The sequence below is a fragment of the Meleagris gallopavo genome, chromosome 10, assembly GCF_905368555.1.
Source record: "Meleagris gallopavo chromosome 10, MGAL_WU_HG_1.1, whole genome shotgun sequence".
In the NCBI taxonomy this organism is placed as follows: Eukaryota; Metazoa; Chordata; class Aves; order Galliformes; family Phasianidae; genus Meleagris; species Meleagris gallopavo.
In genome coordinates this window covers 25050861-25067117 of record NC_139413.1, presented here as the reverse complement: position 1 = coordinate 25067117, position 16257 = coordinate 25050861, and the positions used below count along the sequence as shown (strand labels likewise).

The 16257-nt window shown below is 45.6% G+C and overlaps 1 long non-coding RNA gene across 2 annotated transcripts in view; it reads right to left on the bottom strand.

The window, feature by feature from the left end:
* LOC104912435 (uncharacterized) overlaps positions 1 to 14515 on the bottom strand; it is a 159776-nt gene extending 145261 nt beyond the window's left edge. The window contains exon 1 of one of the 2 annotated variants that reach the window (XR_014885286.1): positions 14320 to 14515. This is a non-coding gene — a long non-coding RNA (uncharacterized LOC104912435). The remainder of the gene's footprint in view (positions 1 to 14319) is intronic. The other variant, XR_014885285.1, reaches the window with a different exon arrangement.
* Between the last annotated feature and the right edge of the window lie 1742 nt (positions 14516 to 16257).

Genomic DNA, 16257 nt, shown 5'->3' with positions numbered 1-16257 from the left:
CGAGCATCCACTGCGCAGTTGACAGTTCTGACAAAATCTGATGCACTGAGCAGAGCTTAACAAATCCCCCCTCTTGTCTTGGGTAGCACAGATCTTTAGTACTACTTATGCACGCTAGCAATTAAATTAATTAAAGACTAATTTTCCTGTATTGGTAATAGTAATTTGATGGGACTTCAGACTTCCCTGAAAATCCCAAACAGCCCAAGGGAGCTAATTTCAGAGATTAGTCAGCACATGTCCTCATTGTTAGTGCTGGGAAAAATCAGCTACCTTGAGAGGCAGAGTCCACTTTGAGTTGTTTGGCAGAGATTCCCTCTCTACCCATTCCCACCTGCACCCCAGGCACGAGGCCACAGTGCTGTGCTCAGGGCACTGCAGCACCCCAACTGGGAGAGCCAGGGAAATGCATTTAGCTGCCAGATGCAGGCTGTTGTGGCCCAAATTCCACATTACATGATGCTTTTGCTCTCTCAAGCCATTTTGAGTTGCAAGCCAGCACAACTGCAAAGTTTTGAGTGGTGATGCACATTCTTTCACTTGCCTTGAGACAGACAGACAAACTTAGGAAACGCCACAGAAATCAACTCTGCAAAGAAAATGCAGCTTTCAAGAGTCAGATAATGGCAAACAGAAGGTTGAACTTTTCCCCTCGTGTGCATATGCATCATGATTCATTGCATGCTCCTCTTATGCTATTCCACAGCTATTGCAGCATGCCATAATTTGTCTCAAGAGGCAAACAGTAGTTTGCAGAGCTGCATACTTGTCTCTGAGCAGCAGGGCAAGGCTGAGCTCACAGCACATCCCCTGCACTGTGCCCTGAGTGCTATAGCTAACAGCAAGCTTGCTGGCATCAGGGAGAAACAAGAGCAGGGCTGCTCTCTAAAGGAAAAACCAAGCAGCAGCTTAGGAACAAGGAAGGAGCAGGCAGTCCTGCTGCACAGCTCAGGCAGGATGGACAGAAAATGGCTGAGCTCAAGTGGAGCCCATCAAAGGGTCCGGGTGAGGATGGTGAAGGCTGCTGGTGCTGCAGGACACTAAGCTGGTGGCAATGAAGCATGACTACCTGGTTTCTACCTTCATGCATCTCAAATCCAGCAGCCAGTGGCTGAGCTGTGCAAGGTTTTGACCCTTAAGAAGCACTGGTAGGTTTGAGTCACTGCTGCCAGCATCCTAGGAGGAGTTCATTGTCCCCAAAGCACAGCTCAGAAAGAGCCCAGCTGGAGGAGGGAAGCTAGAAGTCACAGCTTTAGATCCATGAATTCATATCACACTGAATCCACAGTCACATTGGGTTGGATGCCCCAGCATGATGAACATCTCTGCAACGGTCCCTGAGCAAAGCCCCTTCATCCAACCACCGTGATGACACTGCCACAGTCAGCACAACCTCAACCCAGCCAGGCCTGCTGCCCACAGGGTGCATGCTGCACACTGAGCAATCAGCAAATCCCATGCTGATGAGCCCCAGGAGATGGGCAGAGATCAGCCCTGGGACCAGCGGCGCTGGGAAGCATGGACCTCTACATTCAGAAAGATCTCACCACAGGAGGAACACAGCTTAAATCTTGCAAGCAATAAAAAGTAATGGGAAACAGATGCTGCTGTACCTTAGATTAGAATCTATGTTTAGATTTCCAAGATAATTTTTATCTCCTATACTTCAACTAATGTAATGCTGATATGATAAATGGATTTTTTACGCAGTCTGAAAACAGCGCGATTGCTTCAAAATGCAACCTGATCTGGGGCTGTCTGCAGCAGAAGATGGGGAGGGAATGGGGCTGGCCTCTTCTTAACTCACGTGAACCCTATTTTTTTGAAAGCTACATTTGCTCCATAAGTGGTCTGGCATACTTTACTATCCCACGCTGAGCGACATGGTCTACAGCGGTCACAGGCACGCATTGATGGTTGGACCAGATGATCTTAGTTGTCTTTCCAACCTTACTGACCCCTGGCTTTCACCTCTCCTCATAACACCTATTGAGGCTGAGTTTCCTGTCACTTTATGTCTGCCTTTTCCCACCTCTTTTTCACTGTTCCATTGAAGCCATGGCCACCGAGGGTGGATACAGCCTTTTCTTGGGTTGCTGTCAACAGGGCCAGTGGCAAAAAGAAAAAAGAAGGGGAAGAGTAAAGGAGAGAGATTTTTTTTCTAAATTATTTTTATTATTATTTTCCAGCCTGAAAATTCTTGGCAGCATAAACCTCATCAGTTCCTTCTCGCGTTGTAAGAGAAGATTATGTAATATTTACAGTGATATTAATGCAATCAATCAGCGTCAGCAAGTGGGGATGTAGGAGCCAGCTATGCACATGACAGAAAAGTGGGGAAAAGGAAAGCACAAAGGGGTCCCTGTAATGGCTGGGGAGGGATGCCAAATACTTTCACTGCTTTCCAAGCTAATGGTATACAAATAACAATCAGCTTTGGCCCAGTTCATTAAAAATAATTAACTTGACTGCTCGATGACTTCCCCGCAGATTCAAGATGCCCACCAGTGCCCAGGCACGCGCGTAAACACCTTTCCTCCTCCCATTCAACTGGGAAGACTTTGCCCAGCCCTGTTCCAGTTCAGTCCCAAATGATGTAAAAGGAACCCTTGTTGGATCTTGGGTTACTGGGAATGGCAAAAGCGTAATGGATCAAGAACCCACACTGAACAGAAGGGCTTTGCCACTGCCCTGTGGCTGAAAAGAGGCCCATTCTTCCCGAGGCATGTGCCTTGCAGCCATCAAGCAAAGGACTTCACGGTCCTGAAAGTCACACAAATAGCTACTTCGTTCACTTTTCCTGTTTTTTTGCTTTGGTGGAAACATTAGAGTCCAGAGGGGATTGTTTCCAGAGCTTGACTTCTGCATGGCTGCTGGAGAAATCCTTGCAGGGAAGGGGCACCTCTGTGCCATAGGGTGGTGATGGAAAGTGGGATGTGTAGCTTGCACAGAGCTGGGGGCATGCTGAGGAGCTACAGCTGGGAGGTGTGCTCTGCTCCCTGCCTACCAGGCTGGAAACACACTCAGGAATTGCTAAACCCTATCTCAGAACGAGCCTTTCCTAAATAACAGTTACTGAGGTTTGGACTTCAGGTTGCAGTTTGGCAGAGGTCAAGTCTTGTGATTCAGATCTTGATGTGGTGTTTCTCAAGCTCTGAGGATGCTGGGACCAGGAGGCATCACTGCTTTAATGGATGGGCTCTTCTCCTCAGTAGAAATGGGCAAATTAGTTTAGAAGAATAGATCTTACATACAAAACAAGATGAATACTACCTTCGTAAGAGACCAGAACGGATGTATTAACTTTGTTTTCTTCATTTTAAGACATCTGTGTAGCTGTCAGAATACCACAAAGGCTGGGTCCCCCACATCAGTACAAGAGCTACTCATTAGAAATGGAAACATTACTTGAGAAACCTCAGCAAGGATCCCAATACAATTAAGAAGAACTCAAATGATGGTGTGAGTAGATGTCTACAACCATGCAGCAGCATTAACTACAGATGACTTGGTTGTCTAAGAATTCAGCTTTTCTGCTGCAGTAAAGAAAACCTATTTATGCGTCATAGAGGGAGAAGAAACCTGCTGCTTTTAAAATCAATCACTACAGTAAAAGAACAGGAGGAAAGTACCAGATTCTTTCCCGTAAGTGTCTGTTATCCCAAACACACACCAGAAGTGTGTTTCGGTCAGAGGTACCCAGGAAAGGCCTTTTTCCACAGCCTCCTGCCAAAAACCACCATGATGAAGCTCCCACACCTCCTGTGACACCAACCTTGTTTGAAAGGGAGGGGACAGCACAGCCGCAGAGCATCTGCTGCTCCATTCCCAACCATGTGCAGATGGAAATTAGGTGAAAACAGAGGCCCTCTTTAACCCCAAGTTTGGAAAGAGCTGGTGGCTCGGCCACGATTGAGAAATGCCTGTTCTCCAGAGAAAAATCAGCACACGGGAGGCAGTCCGTTTTCCAAGAGCAAACCTCCCCAAACGGTCTGGCAGTAACAGCCAGTCATCTTTGAGCAGGCAGTCAACATGCAATCATTTTGGGCTCCTTTCCATTTAGGAGTATGACTCCTGGGGAAAGTTTGACATCAGCTCCTGCCCTGGTCAGAGAGTGCAAAATCCATCTGAAGCCAAGTTTGTTGCATTTTTGACTCCTGAGCCATGCTCCCCATTCCCCTCTGACCCAGAGAGCTGAATTTCTAGTGACATGAGCAGGAATTCCTACAATAAAACCCTTGTGCACAGAAAGAAGAGCAAACTGCTTTGACCACTGAGCAACCACAACCACGAACCACTTCCATTTACTCCAGCCTTCTCCTCCAACTTTAGGTTTCCTCGTATACATTTGGAAGCTTCCTTCTGGGTGAAGTTCAGTGCTTTCTGAGAAAGATGGCTCCTTTTGGCTTTTACAGGGGCCTATTCCTCACACCTGGTGTCTACCAGGTACCCTGGAGATCTCCATCACTGGGACAACTAAACAAGTTAATTAATTAGCTGGCTGATACTTTATCTCTGTGTATACTACACTTTAGAGAGATTTCTCTTCCACTGGACAGATCAGAGCAAGAATTAACCTTGTGTGCAGGGAAGAGACTGATCTTCACAATCTGGCCACATCTTTCTCAATGCCAAACTGACCTACGACTAATATATGATAGGAAAGCAACCTGAAAACATACACACTCACTTTAGAGGCTCAGAGAATGAAGCAGCAGTCATTTTCTTGGGCTGCGGTGATACTCACAGCTTTCCCTGCAAGTCCCAATGAGGCAAAAGTTATGCAATGCTCAGACTGTACGTTTATCCACACTCGTGATGCTGCAGCAATCTGGTTGCTCAGCTAGAGTCTGCAGCCAAAGTACGTTAAGAAATGAGCCTGCAAGTTGAACGTATGCTATCAGTGAAATCTCATTTCATAGTTTTCACTTGCTGTTTCAGAACAAGAGGGGAACACACATGGGGCTATTCTTCGGACAGGAGCAACAAAGCCCTGAAATCAATGACATATTCAGTAATGCCACAGTACAAAAGCATTCCATTTTGATCTACCCAGCTAGGGTTTATGAAAGGAATCATTAACAAAAATAGTTACAACAAGATGATGGCCATCCCCCCAACCATCGTGCTGCAGGCTAACATGGATTAAGAGTGACTGAGCCATGGCTGAGCTCAGCATGAAAGACTGCCCATCAAGAGCTGCTCATCCCAGCCCAGGAGGACCCTGGGCTTGGCCAGCAGTCCTGGCTAATGCTGGGCCCATCCTGTTTGATTATAAACACAGAGCAGCACTTGGCTGCTGCTCTCATCTGGCTTTCCATTTGTGCTGATAACACACATATTTGTAAAGGCGATGCTAATTGCTGTACTAGATTTATTAGCATGAATATTATCCATCCCTTCCTTTCACCCCCCCATCTCCAGCTCCATTCATCATTTTTACGAGAGGCTGAGCGATCCGACACGGAGACCACACCTCCCTGCTTTCTGGGGATGGCAATACGAACATGGCCTTAATGATCACCCATAGATTGAAGAGCTCTATACAAATGGTGGGTGAGCAGCCGAGCTGGGCTCTGGGAGGCTGTATGCTTTCTCCCAAGCAACAAAAAGTGCCAGCAATGTGGCATCTACTTGTGAGTGGGGCAATGAGAACAGAGAGCTTTTGGGGCGGGATCCAAACCACATCCTCCCATCAAACCCCACTAAAATGGTTGGGTGTGTAGGATGGAGCTATATAAAGCTGTGAGGATAACAGCCGCTGTTTGGTGCCAGGCTTGGAGCTGAACCGGTTGTACAGGAGGAAAGTTACAGGCCTCCGGTGGTACGTAAACGGTGTTCCTGCATGCAGCAGAAAGCACACGCCTGGTGTCTGCGTGGATCCTCACAAACTGCATCTTTAAATGTAAGCAGCGGCGGTGCCAAACAATTACGATGTTTATAGAAACTGATGGCCTACATCTGTTTAAAATACTACTCAGTGTTTAGACTGATGGAATAGAAAACATTCTGCAAAGAGTAAGCATAAATTGTATGGTTTTATGGACTTTTTTTTTTTCCAAGTGCTCACACTACATTGATTAACTACACAGATTCATTAGCACTGCGAGCGCTGCAGAGTGAACGCATGTCATAAACCTGCCTTCCTGTGATAGAGAGTCAACCAAATGTAAGGAGGTTCTTCCAGAGGATAAACTCTGTTTGGGACAAGGCTGAGGTAAGGATGTAGGCTCATATCCCAGCACCTTCAGAGCCTTCCTTCTGCATCTTAAAGCAACCAGAGACTGTTCAGCAATAACCAAACCCCAGGACTTACTGGGATTTGGCAAACTGTCTTTGGCAAGAGCTGCCCAAGCAATATGGACAAAATGACAATACCCAATTTCTCACATACACGCACCCAAAGGCTTCCCCACATGGTCATCCTCAGCATGCTGTTCTTTGGGTATGGACTGCTGCTTTTCCACCTCAATAGCCACAGCAGACTTTCTTCATTAGCAGCTTGAAATCTTGCTGCAAGTCTCCCCACTTTGGGCGATGCTGTTTCGAAACAAAGGACCCCATTCATCACAGAAGCCTTTGGAGTTCACTTTCTAATATATTTTTTTTTTTGTTTGTCTTAGGGGGGTGGTGGTGTAAGTTTTATGGGCAAAACACACAGATACCCCAGAAGGGACACCCTGCTCTGGAGCTCATTATAACCACGTCCCCTTGGGCATGGCTCCTGTGCAGCAAATGGGAAGGTCTCTGTTATACTGAGAACAAATGTATGACATAAAAAACCCAGCTCCACAGCTTTCCCATAGTTAATTTCCAGGGTTATTATGTTGTATAGCATAGTAAAAGACTTGCAGTTTCCATTCTTCTTTTCCTTCCACCCAATCCCTTGTATTTTTAAGACTACTTATGTCACACACACAAGGCTCCAGCACAAAAAGGCAGCCACATCAAACACAGCATTGCAAACAAGCAGCCTCCACCTCTTCCAAGCTCTCATTTTTATCTCTGTCTGTGCACTACAAATTAAGATGCAAATTATGTAAATAAGAAGCACGTGTAAATTAGAAGTCATTCTCCCGGGCACTGGCTACTCCTAGGCGCTGCAAGACTTCAGATTGGAACTGTGGCTACAGATATCTCTAGATGAAGAACTACATCCTTCAGAGTAAATCCCTGGACAGAGAGGCAACTCCAGAGCAGCTCTGCAGATGAGCAAGAGGAACCATTGCTCTTCCTGCTCAGTCCCAAGACATCAAGTACACCCAGCTTAAGGTGGTCAGATTCAAGCAAGAAGCTGGATGGGACTGCACATTCCTTCTGGGGAAGCCCTCTGCAGCATCAAGATGCTGTTAGCACTCCACCTGCAGCTAAGCTACTTCAAAAGCTTTATGCATGCCCGGTTCCATGGCTTAGATGCATCCCACCTCCCGGGCAGTGACTTTGGCTGCACGGGGCCCTGCGCAGTGTTTCAGCATTACTGCCTCTCCCTAGTCCTGGAACAGAGCTGTGTAAAACACGCAGACATTTTCATCACTTAACTTACGGCTGCCCTGCGGGAATCTGCATAAGATTACCCAGTGCTCTTTAAATCAGTCCCAGAACAATCATTTCCAGCAGAGTTGTTCTTTCCTCTGTAAGCAAACCCCCTTTTTCAGACCAGCTTGGCTGTTACACCAGAGCAACGTCTGTTTATACCAACTACAGAGGTTGTTCTTTCCACCAGGATGGATGGATTGGCTTCTCCTCAAATCCACCCAATAGTTTCAGCCCAGCTGCATGGCCACTTTCAGACATCTGACGTGATCCCCACCTCACAGAGCTTTCCAAGTTGCCTGGTAACAGTAGGGATGGGTCTGAGGCTTGCAAGGATATTCACTGTGACTGTGCACAAGAGCAAGGCCAAGCCACCACTGCCCTCTACATGGGAACTGTCTTAGGCACATCTCTGGTCAATGCTGAAGGACTTCAGTAGTTTCCAAGACCAGCTCTATTTGAAGCTACACGGCACTGCTGCCTCTGCAATGGTTCACATCAAGCCCAGAGCTCTGAGGTAACAAGTTGGCCCTATACAGCTGATGGCTAGACTTGCTACAGACCAATATTTCTATAGGAGCAGACTCTGAGGCTGCTCACACCAGTATTTATCTGGAGGAAATCCCAGCCACAAGCCCTGCAGGATCAGGGGAATCACAGTGTTACCTATAAAGAGCCATTCCTCACCCTTCCAAATCCACACTCCAAACAGTAGGATGCAAATGGGAGGATTTCTCATAAGCTAAACTACTCCTTCAGGAAATGGCACCATTTAGCACTTGTTTCATGACTTTATTTCACCCCGTTTCTTCCGTACCCCTATCCCAAGCTCTGCAGATGGCAATAGCAACATGTTATCTCCGTAGGCAAATCCCTTGATTTTTAAGAGGAGTCCTGTGCACTTCTGCCAGGGTGACCTGGAGGCAGAGGTCCTGCAACACCTCCTGCCTGGTCCCCAGCACAGCCACCACCTCCTCTCTCCAGCATTATCCCACAAATCACAGTGGCACCAGATTAAGCCTTTGGCTGTATTATTTCTTGAGGTTGACTCATCACAAATGTTGACAGTAAGGATCAGCTGTTAAGTAACAAGGCAGAAAACCAATTCCTTTCCATATATTCAATAAAGTCCTGTTGCTTCCTTCAATGGAAAGCATACCGCACCACATTATTAACAGGCCCAAGAGGAAATCACTCTTCGGATTTGGAAAGTCAACATTAATGGGTTCAGACTGCAATAGAGGACATGCTCATTTTGCAATTGAGTTACTTGCTCTGATACGCTCTTGATGCTATTTTCCTGGCAAATTGTGATTGCTAATAAATTGCAATAACTTTGGGTTTACGTTATGAGTCACAGAAGATTACACTGGGCAGTAATGATGCTCCTAAAGCAGAGGTCTCTCCAGTGAAATATCTTGCATATGGAAGCAATTCAGAATTTACAGATTCAGAGAACGAAGCCTACATGTTACTGATGAAGAAACCATATTTTGATAAGATAATAGGCAGGAACACAATCTAACAGGCATATTCCTTAAAGAGAAAAGAACACAAAGCTCCTAACACCTTCTAGTAGCTCAGGCTTCACCCAAAGTCTTTTGAAGCAAATAGATTAAATCCTACAGGCTTCCACAGGGCTGAAGATCAAGTCTTCACCCTTCCTCACAACAGGAACATGCTCCGGGTCAGCTCACACCATCCCAGAACACTTTATCCTACAATATCCCAGCCTCCTGCTTATTATGAGCTGAAATCTGTTTATTTCCTTTCATATTTAACTCTCCTTCAGTGTCTCATTTTGAATCCCTCCCCCAGGGCAGCTAAAGCGGGAGTTTTAATTTTATTGCTGTTAGTTCAACTTCTTTTATATATATATTATTATTATTTTTAAAAGCACTGTTTACTCAGAGCAGCCCCGCTCCCCCCGGTTTGTCTTTTTCTTCCCAGGCATTTCCTAGCTGCTGTGCTCAGGCTCCACCTCATCATGTAAATCCAATTTAATTTGCACAGTTCTGCTTGACTGGGGCTGTTTTCTAATAAGTTCAAGCTCCATGAAAAATTCCAACCAGGTGATACACTCAGAGCCAGCAGCTTCTTCTACTGCTGTGTGCCATGAGGATCTTCACAACACGCCCCAAGAGGAGGCAGGTGGCTTTCAAGGCTGTTTGGCCTTTTATTTCTAATACTGACTTTGAGTCCCAACAGTTAAACCTTGTTTTCCTTTATGTCCCATTTCTGCCTCAAAACCCATTTTGCCCCCAGGTTATTGATACAATTGGGAAACTTACTGCGTTTACTTTTTTGAGAAAGCAGTTTGTTTTTTAAGGCACTGATTTTAAACCAAGACTGCACCCGTGCTCATACCAAGTGTTCTAACAATGGATTTCTCCATCCTGCATTTTGATGGGGAGTTGTCTCCAAAAACCTCTAGAGGACAGATGGTAGCACACAGGAAACCAAGTGTTTACGATGAAGGATAAGTTGTACTTTATGGTTTCACTTCCTTTGCTTCTCAGTGGGTGAAATTCTGTGAACGCTCAATAGACTAAAGAGCAAACACCCTCTGCACAAGAGGGAGACGGTTGAGTCTAGGAGGACCAGATCAAAACCCGGAGCTAGATCCAACTATAAGCAGAGCCTGGATGGTTTTGGAGCAGCTCCTACAAGCAGAAGTCTTCGCTTCATGCCTCGTGTTTTAATGCATGCTTGTGCCATCCCACAAAACTCATTTTTGGCCGCAGACTCAGCCCTGAGCACAGCTTAAGCAACATTCACGACCACTGAGCAGCCACTGCTCAGCACTGGATCCCCTGTGAAACCCCTCCAAAAATAGCAGTGCTGCAGCCCTCAGCCTACCTGGGGTACAAGAGGCCAGCTGGGGGGTCAGGCAGCATTTCATCCGCTTTCCCCTGTGAGAAAGAGAGCCTCCAGCTTTTGTTCCCCTTAGTCAAGAAAACTGAAAAAATACTCCTCCAAGGGCTTTGTAAATAAATACAGGATGCCATGACAGCTCAGGTGATTTATTGGCACTTAACATTATGAGGGTGATAGAGAGCACTGCAATAGTTAAGTACCACGGTCATGGCCATTATAAACATTTTTTTAGAGGGGTTTATTGCAGAGCTGTAAAAGTAAGCTCTAGGCTAGGAGCTGGCATGCGAGTTCTCTCTACCTTTGAAGTATTTATTGACATTAGAAATTTGGGATGGGGGGAGAAAAAAAAAATAAAAAAAATCAATTTGGAAACTTTGAACAGCAAGGTTTAAAAGCAAGCAGATAAGAGGAGGGGGAAGGAGGAAAGGGAGCAGTGCTGCCAGGACAAGGAATGGTCAGCAAATGGCTTGCCAGGGAGAACTTGTTGGTTCACCTTTTTTCATGCACGTGACTCACACAGCAGTGGTTTCTAAAATGTTTCTGTCTTTCAAAATATTTGCCCAGCCATTTCCATGCAGTTATGGGTGTGTGACTTACAGATTCTTGCAGCAGGCAGGCAAGTCACCTCCAGGCACAGCTTGCCATCAAGCACTGCTGGGAGGGCTGCAGCTCACACCTGGCCCCCACTTTCCATTCAGGAGTAGAAATTTGTGCCCAAGCAGCTCAGCTGCACCAAGTTACACGTTGGCAAGAGTGAGACCAGTGCACTTGAAAGGCCTGTTCCAGGCAGGATGATTGCTTTACCATTCCGAGGAGGACTTGCCAGATGCAAGCACTTCCCATTTCAAGTCCAGAAGACACCATCTTGAGCCTCCTCTAAAACAGAGGCCGTTCTGTCTTTTGGTTAAATGCCCATATTGCAGCAGCATCGTCCCTGCTCATCAATTTCCTCAAGCCACCTACTCAGCATTGCTGTACCAACACCAGAGCACACAGGACATCTCCAAGAAGACCCATGCTACCTTTACTTTTGAAGCTGGCTGTGGAAGAGGACTGCATGGAAAACACCTAGGAATGGATTTACTGCCCAGGACAGTAAGGGAAACGTGGCACTGAGCAACATGGTTTAATGGCCATAGTGGTGATGAGTTGATGGTTGGATACGATGACCTTACTGGCCTTTTCCAACCTCCACAGCACAACTCCAGTTTACAACATCCTTCTTCAGATTACTGCTATAAGAGAAGCAATCAGGACACTCAGCTTGGAATATCTCAAGCCAAACCCACTAGTTATAGTGAAGATTAAGCCTGTCTAGAACAACAGCTGAGGAGGACCCCATGCTATTTTTATATCTGCCTCTTTCACAGCTAATTTCACCCCCAAATCCTCCCACACGCTGAATGATGGGTGGGATGGATGAGGCCAGTACAAAACAGATGTTCAACTAATTTGCTTCCACATGTCATTAAATATTTCACATGTAGGGAAAGGATAAAAGCAAGAAGATTAAATATGGATGTCCTAAGTCTAATTAACATCCCTGCTGGTAAGCTGGGTGTGTTTTATCTTTAAAAGAGAGTGACACCAGCTTCCTTTGTAACATGGTTGAATCCCAGGGGAAAGCGATCAGAAATAACACATTGATGTCATTAAGAATTGTTTATTATTACTGTTACAAAGCTTGGGTAAATCCACTCATTATAAGACCAACACAACTTTCGTGAATGAGTTAAAGTCTTTTTTAAGGTCTTGAATCAGACTTTGAGTATTAAAAACTTGGATATGGGTGAGATGCTCTTAAGGAATTTTGACAAGGGCATTTGATCAACCCCCCAGAAATAAAAAAAAAATAAAAATCAATGCATCAAACTGTCATCACTGTGAAATGCTCATGCCTCAAACTTTCCAGTTCAGCAAGGTTATAAAATACTAAGGCTTTCTATACATTTAATAGTGCGAGGTAAAACATAATTATAACATAAAAATGGTATAAAATAAAGAAAACTTATGTTTTATAAGCTCACCACGCTGGAAAATTTGAGGCACAATAATCTTCTCTACAGCGGTCCCCATATTGCTGTTCCAAGTTCCTCACACCTTGTAATATAATTAAGCATCCTCCTGAATGCTTTGTCACACTTGAATTTCACAGACTATCATCAGAAACGGCCAACCAGGCTTCAATCCCCACAGCCAACCCAATGCTTGGTGGCTTGGAAATCAATTTGTTCTGAGAGCAAATATGAGAAGCGAGCCCTAGGGGTAGCTTTGGCTCTGCAAGCCAACTGCATACAGAGAAAAGGGAGAGAAAGGGACAGAAATATTTTCTTCCCAGATGCAAATGTGCAGGCAGGTGCCAAAGACTTCTAACTACATGACTTTGTATTTGGCCCGGTGACAAAATAAACCCCTGGGTAGGAAGATACAGTAGTTCTAAGCAATAGGTTAGGTTTCAATTTAAGCATGGCCTAAATAAGTTCTTTATCAGAGGGAGCAGCATTAATATATATTTTTAATAAAATGTTGGCCTTGAGGTCATGTGTCTGAGCTGTTTTCTTTTTCTTATGTTCTAACAGTGCTTTCAGATGTTCATATCCTGCAGCTGCAGTTCCTGTGTAAGCATGGCTCACATTGCCAAACCTGTGGCAAACGGATATTAGCACCTAATGGCTGCTTGTTGCAAATGGGCTATTCTTTGGCACAAAAACCTGTGCATCTCTGAACATCTGGGCTGAAGAGAGCAACGAAGTAAATCAAACCGAGTCAACCTCATGGTTCACTCCGTGACTGGTCCCCTGGTAATTACTGGGGATTAGTAACGTGGTAGACACTCCTCGGCTCAGTGGTCGGCTGATTGATTGCAAGAGGTATGCATGTCAAAACTGCCCTAGTTATGAGTGTAAAGCTCATAAAGGAAAAGGAAGCTCAGAAGACGGAGTATAGAACAGATAATTCTGCACCATAAGGGCACCCTTATCCTTTCTCCTTGTTGTTTTTCTTTCTTCCTTTCCTTGTTCTGCAGGAAGAATTATCTAAGCTGAACACAGTTGCATCTCATGACGCATGGTCATAATCAAGTCTTCAATTCTCAGGGGCCACGTGGGCGCTGATGTTGACCTGGGAACAACCGATGAAAGGCAGAAAAAGACAGGAAGGGCATGCTGTCCTGCTCAGATGAGGTAAAGACTGATGGTTTCAGCAAGGAACACGCTAGCTGGAGCATGTCCCAACCCTGGTTCCCAGCTGAAACTACGTACAGACTTTTTCCATGTCGCTTCTCTACAAGATTTACCTTCCCTTGTAAGAAGATTGTCAAAGAACCACCACAATGGGCTTCACTAGGGCCCAACCTCTACACTGGATGTTTCCCTTCTTAATTCAGCTGAGCCAGGAGGGTTCTTGTACTTTTAGACCCTATCTATTGCATCTCTTAGCTCCCAGAGTGTGTGGATGCAGGGCTGCTGATCCAGCTGCAAATGCCTGGGCCAGATTGGGCGGACCATGACAATTTAGGATGGATAAAAATAACCTGTAGCATATCCAGGGCTGACTCTTAAGTGTTAGGGAGGGCAATGAGGAATGATACTCAGATTTTGGAAAACTGAGTGGAACGTTCCAGCTCTTTTCAAAATATACAGTGGAAATAGCTGGGCTCAGAGAAAAGGACGATAGCCAGGGCAACAGGAGAAACGGCAGCAAGTCCTAGTGCTGGCAGTGCTGGAGAAGTTGAGAGCTGACTCAGAAAGCAAGTTTCTTTCAAGCTGCCAATCGTCACGTCCTCGCCTGGCCTCTATTAATGCATTTCAGTAGTGCCCTGAAAGCCACGTCCCCAGCTACGGGTCAAGCCAAAGAGAATAAGCTCAAACAAGGGGCAAACAGCAAAAGAAAAGTTCTCCAGACACTTACTGTGGGCCAGAGGTGAGGTGATGTGTGATTGTTATTGCAGGCTGGGAGGTGTGGTGTGCTTGGCAGCTGCTGTTTCCATCTGCTCGCATAAGCTGGATGGAGGAAGGCAGAGGCAACTTCAGTCAGGTCACTGCCTCTAGCAAGCCAATGGACAGTAGGACAGTCTCTCCTGGGTGACAACCATGCATAAAAGGAGAAATAAAGTCAGCACTTGTCCAGTGAGAACACCAAGTTCTGCAGCGTGGGCATCACCATGAGCTGACTCCAGAAAGAACTGGTGATGCTATTAACCAAGTGAGCACTGACTCTTCCCCACATTCGCAGTTCACTTTTACTACTTGTGATCATCAGGCAGAAAAGCATAAATAAAGCCTGCTTAACACGATGGTCATTTTTCAAGCAGGAAGTGACACTGGTTGACACCCAGCTATTAATTTGACATGGGGCAGTAAAATTATTTGATCCTCCTGGCAGAATTTTATAGGAATTAAGCAGCCTTAAGATTTATGGCCAACATAGTGCTTTCATGGTAAAGCTAGGTATTAAAAAAAAAAAAAAAAAAAGAGGAACATCATTTCTTTTTGCAAAGGGATTTTTTTGCCCATGGAAACAGTCACTCAGGAAACACTTGCCTTCCCATAAACTTCCTTCCCCCATCTCCCAAATTACAAAATTTCTCTCAAATTACTAGCAGCACACACACAAAAAAAAAATCTTGAAAGAAGCAGAGAGAAAGGAATGATTTTTAGTGGTTTGTGAACTTAACTCCCAGAAACAAAGCCTATGCTACAGCCAGAGTGATGGTGGCCACAGTTCAAGTCTCAAGGGATGGTTTTTAAACCAGCTGTCAGATGAAAGCCTAGCTGGTCATGAAAGCACCGTGATGAACACCTTTAACTAGGGTGAAGGTAGCACTAGAGAGGTTGTAAGCTGCTCATCATAGCCATATTATGCCTAACTCCAACCTCAATCATAGCTCCCACCACAGGCAATAGAGGTCAGAGATGATGAGCACCTGCAGGCTACAGGCACTTGGACATCAACTGAAGACCAGCAGGAGACTCTCACTGTGCTCCAACCCTTGATCACATCATCCCTGCACTGTACTGCAAAGCTTGGTCGACACACACAATATCACTTCAGTTAAGTGAATATTTAACATGTACTGGGACTCTCTCCCCAACTACAAGTCTGCAGCTCACACTCTGATTGTGGGTGTTTTAGAATAACAAATAGAGCTGTGAGCACGAGGGGAAGCATGCACGGAGAGGAACTCTGCCAAGTAGAAATTGCACATTTTTACTTGCATCAGGCTCCTGACCCAGATGGCAGCAGAGCAGGGTTGTGCTATCCCCCACCTCCCACTGGCCACTGCTGTGCAATTTTCCCTCCAACCAGGGGGAAAAAACGGAGGGTGGGCAGAAGCATGCAGAGATCCTTATCACACTGCAGTCAGTAATACCACATCAACCAACATGCCTGATGTATTATACCACCTCGTGAGATGAGCCAAGTGACCCAAGCTTGTGCCTGCAGCCTCCACCAACTCCCAGCCAGCATCACCTCTCATGTGGAGGCCAGCTCCCTGCACACTGCATTGCTCAAGCACTCAGCCTCCATGCTCATTTTCCCAGAACTTTTTGTTTGAAATACAACAGGAAGGTCTTCTGAGCACCCAGGCTGACATGAGTGAAACCTGGATGCTTGTACAGTTTGTCTCAACCAAAGCACTGAGAGTCAGCAGATGAGGGATGGTGCTAGATTAGGAGCACCTGGGAAAGGACAAGCTGTTGGAAGGAGCAACAGACTCCATTTCAGTTCTTTCAGCTCACAATAGAATCATTAAGGTTGGAAAATATAACCAATATCCTCAAGTCCAACCCTAACCCACCCTACCATGCTCATTAATCATGTCACTCAGTGTCACATCTCCATGGT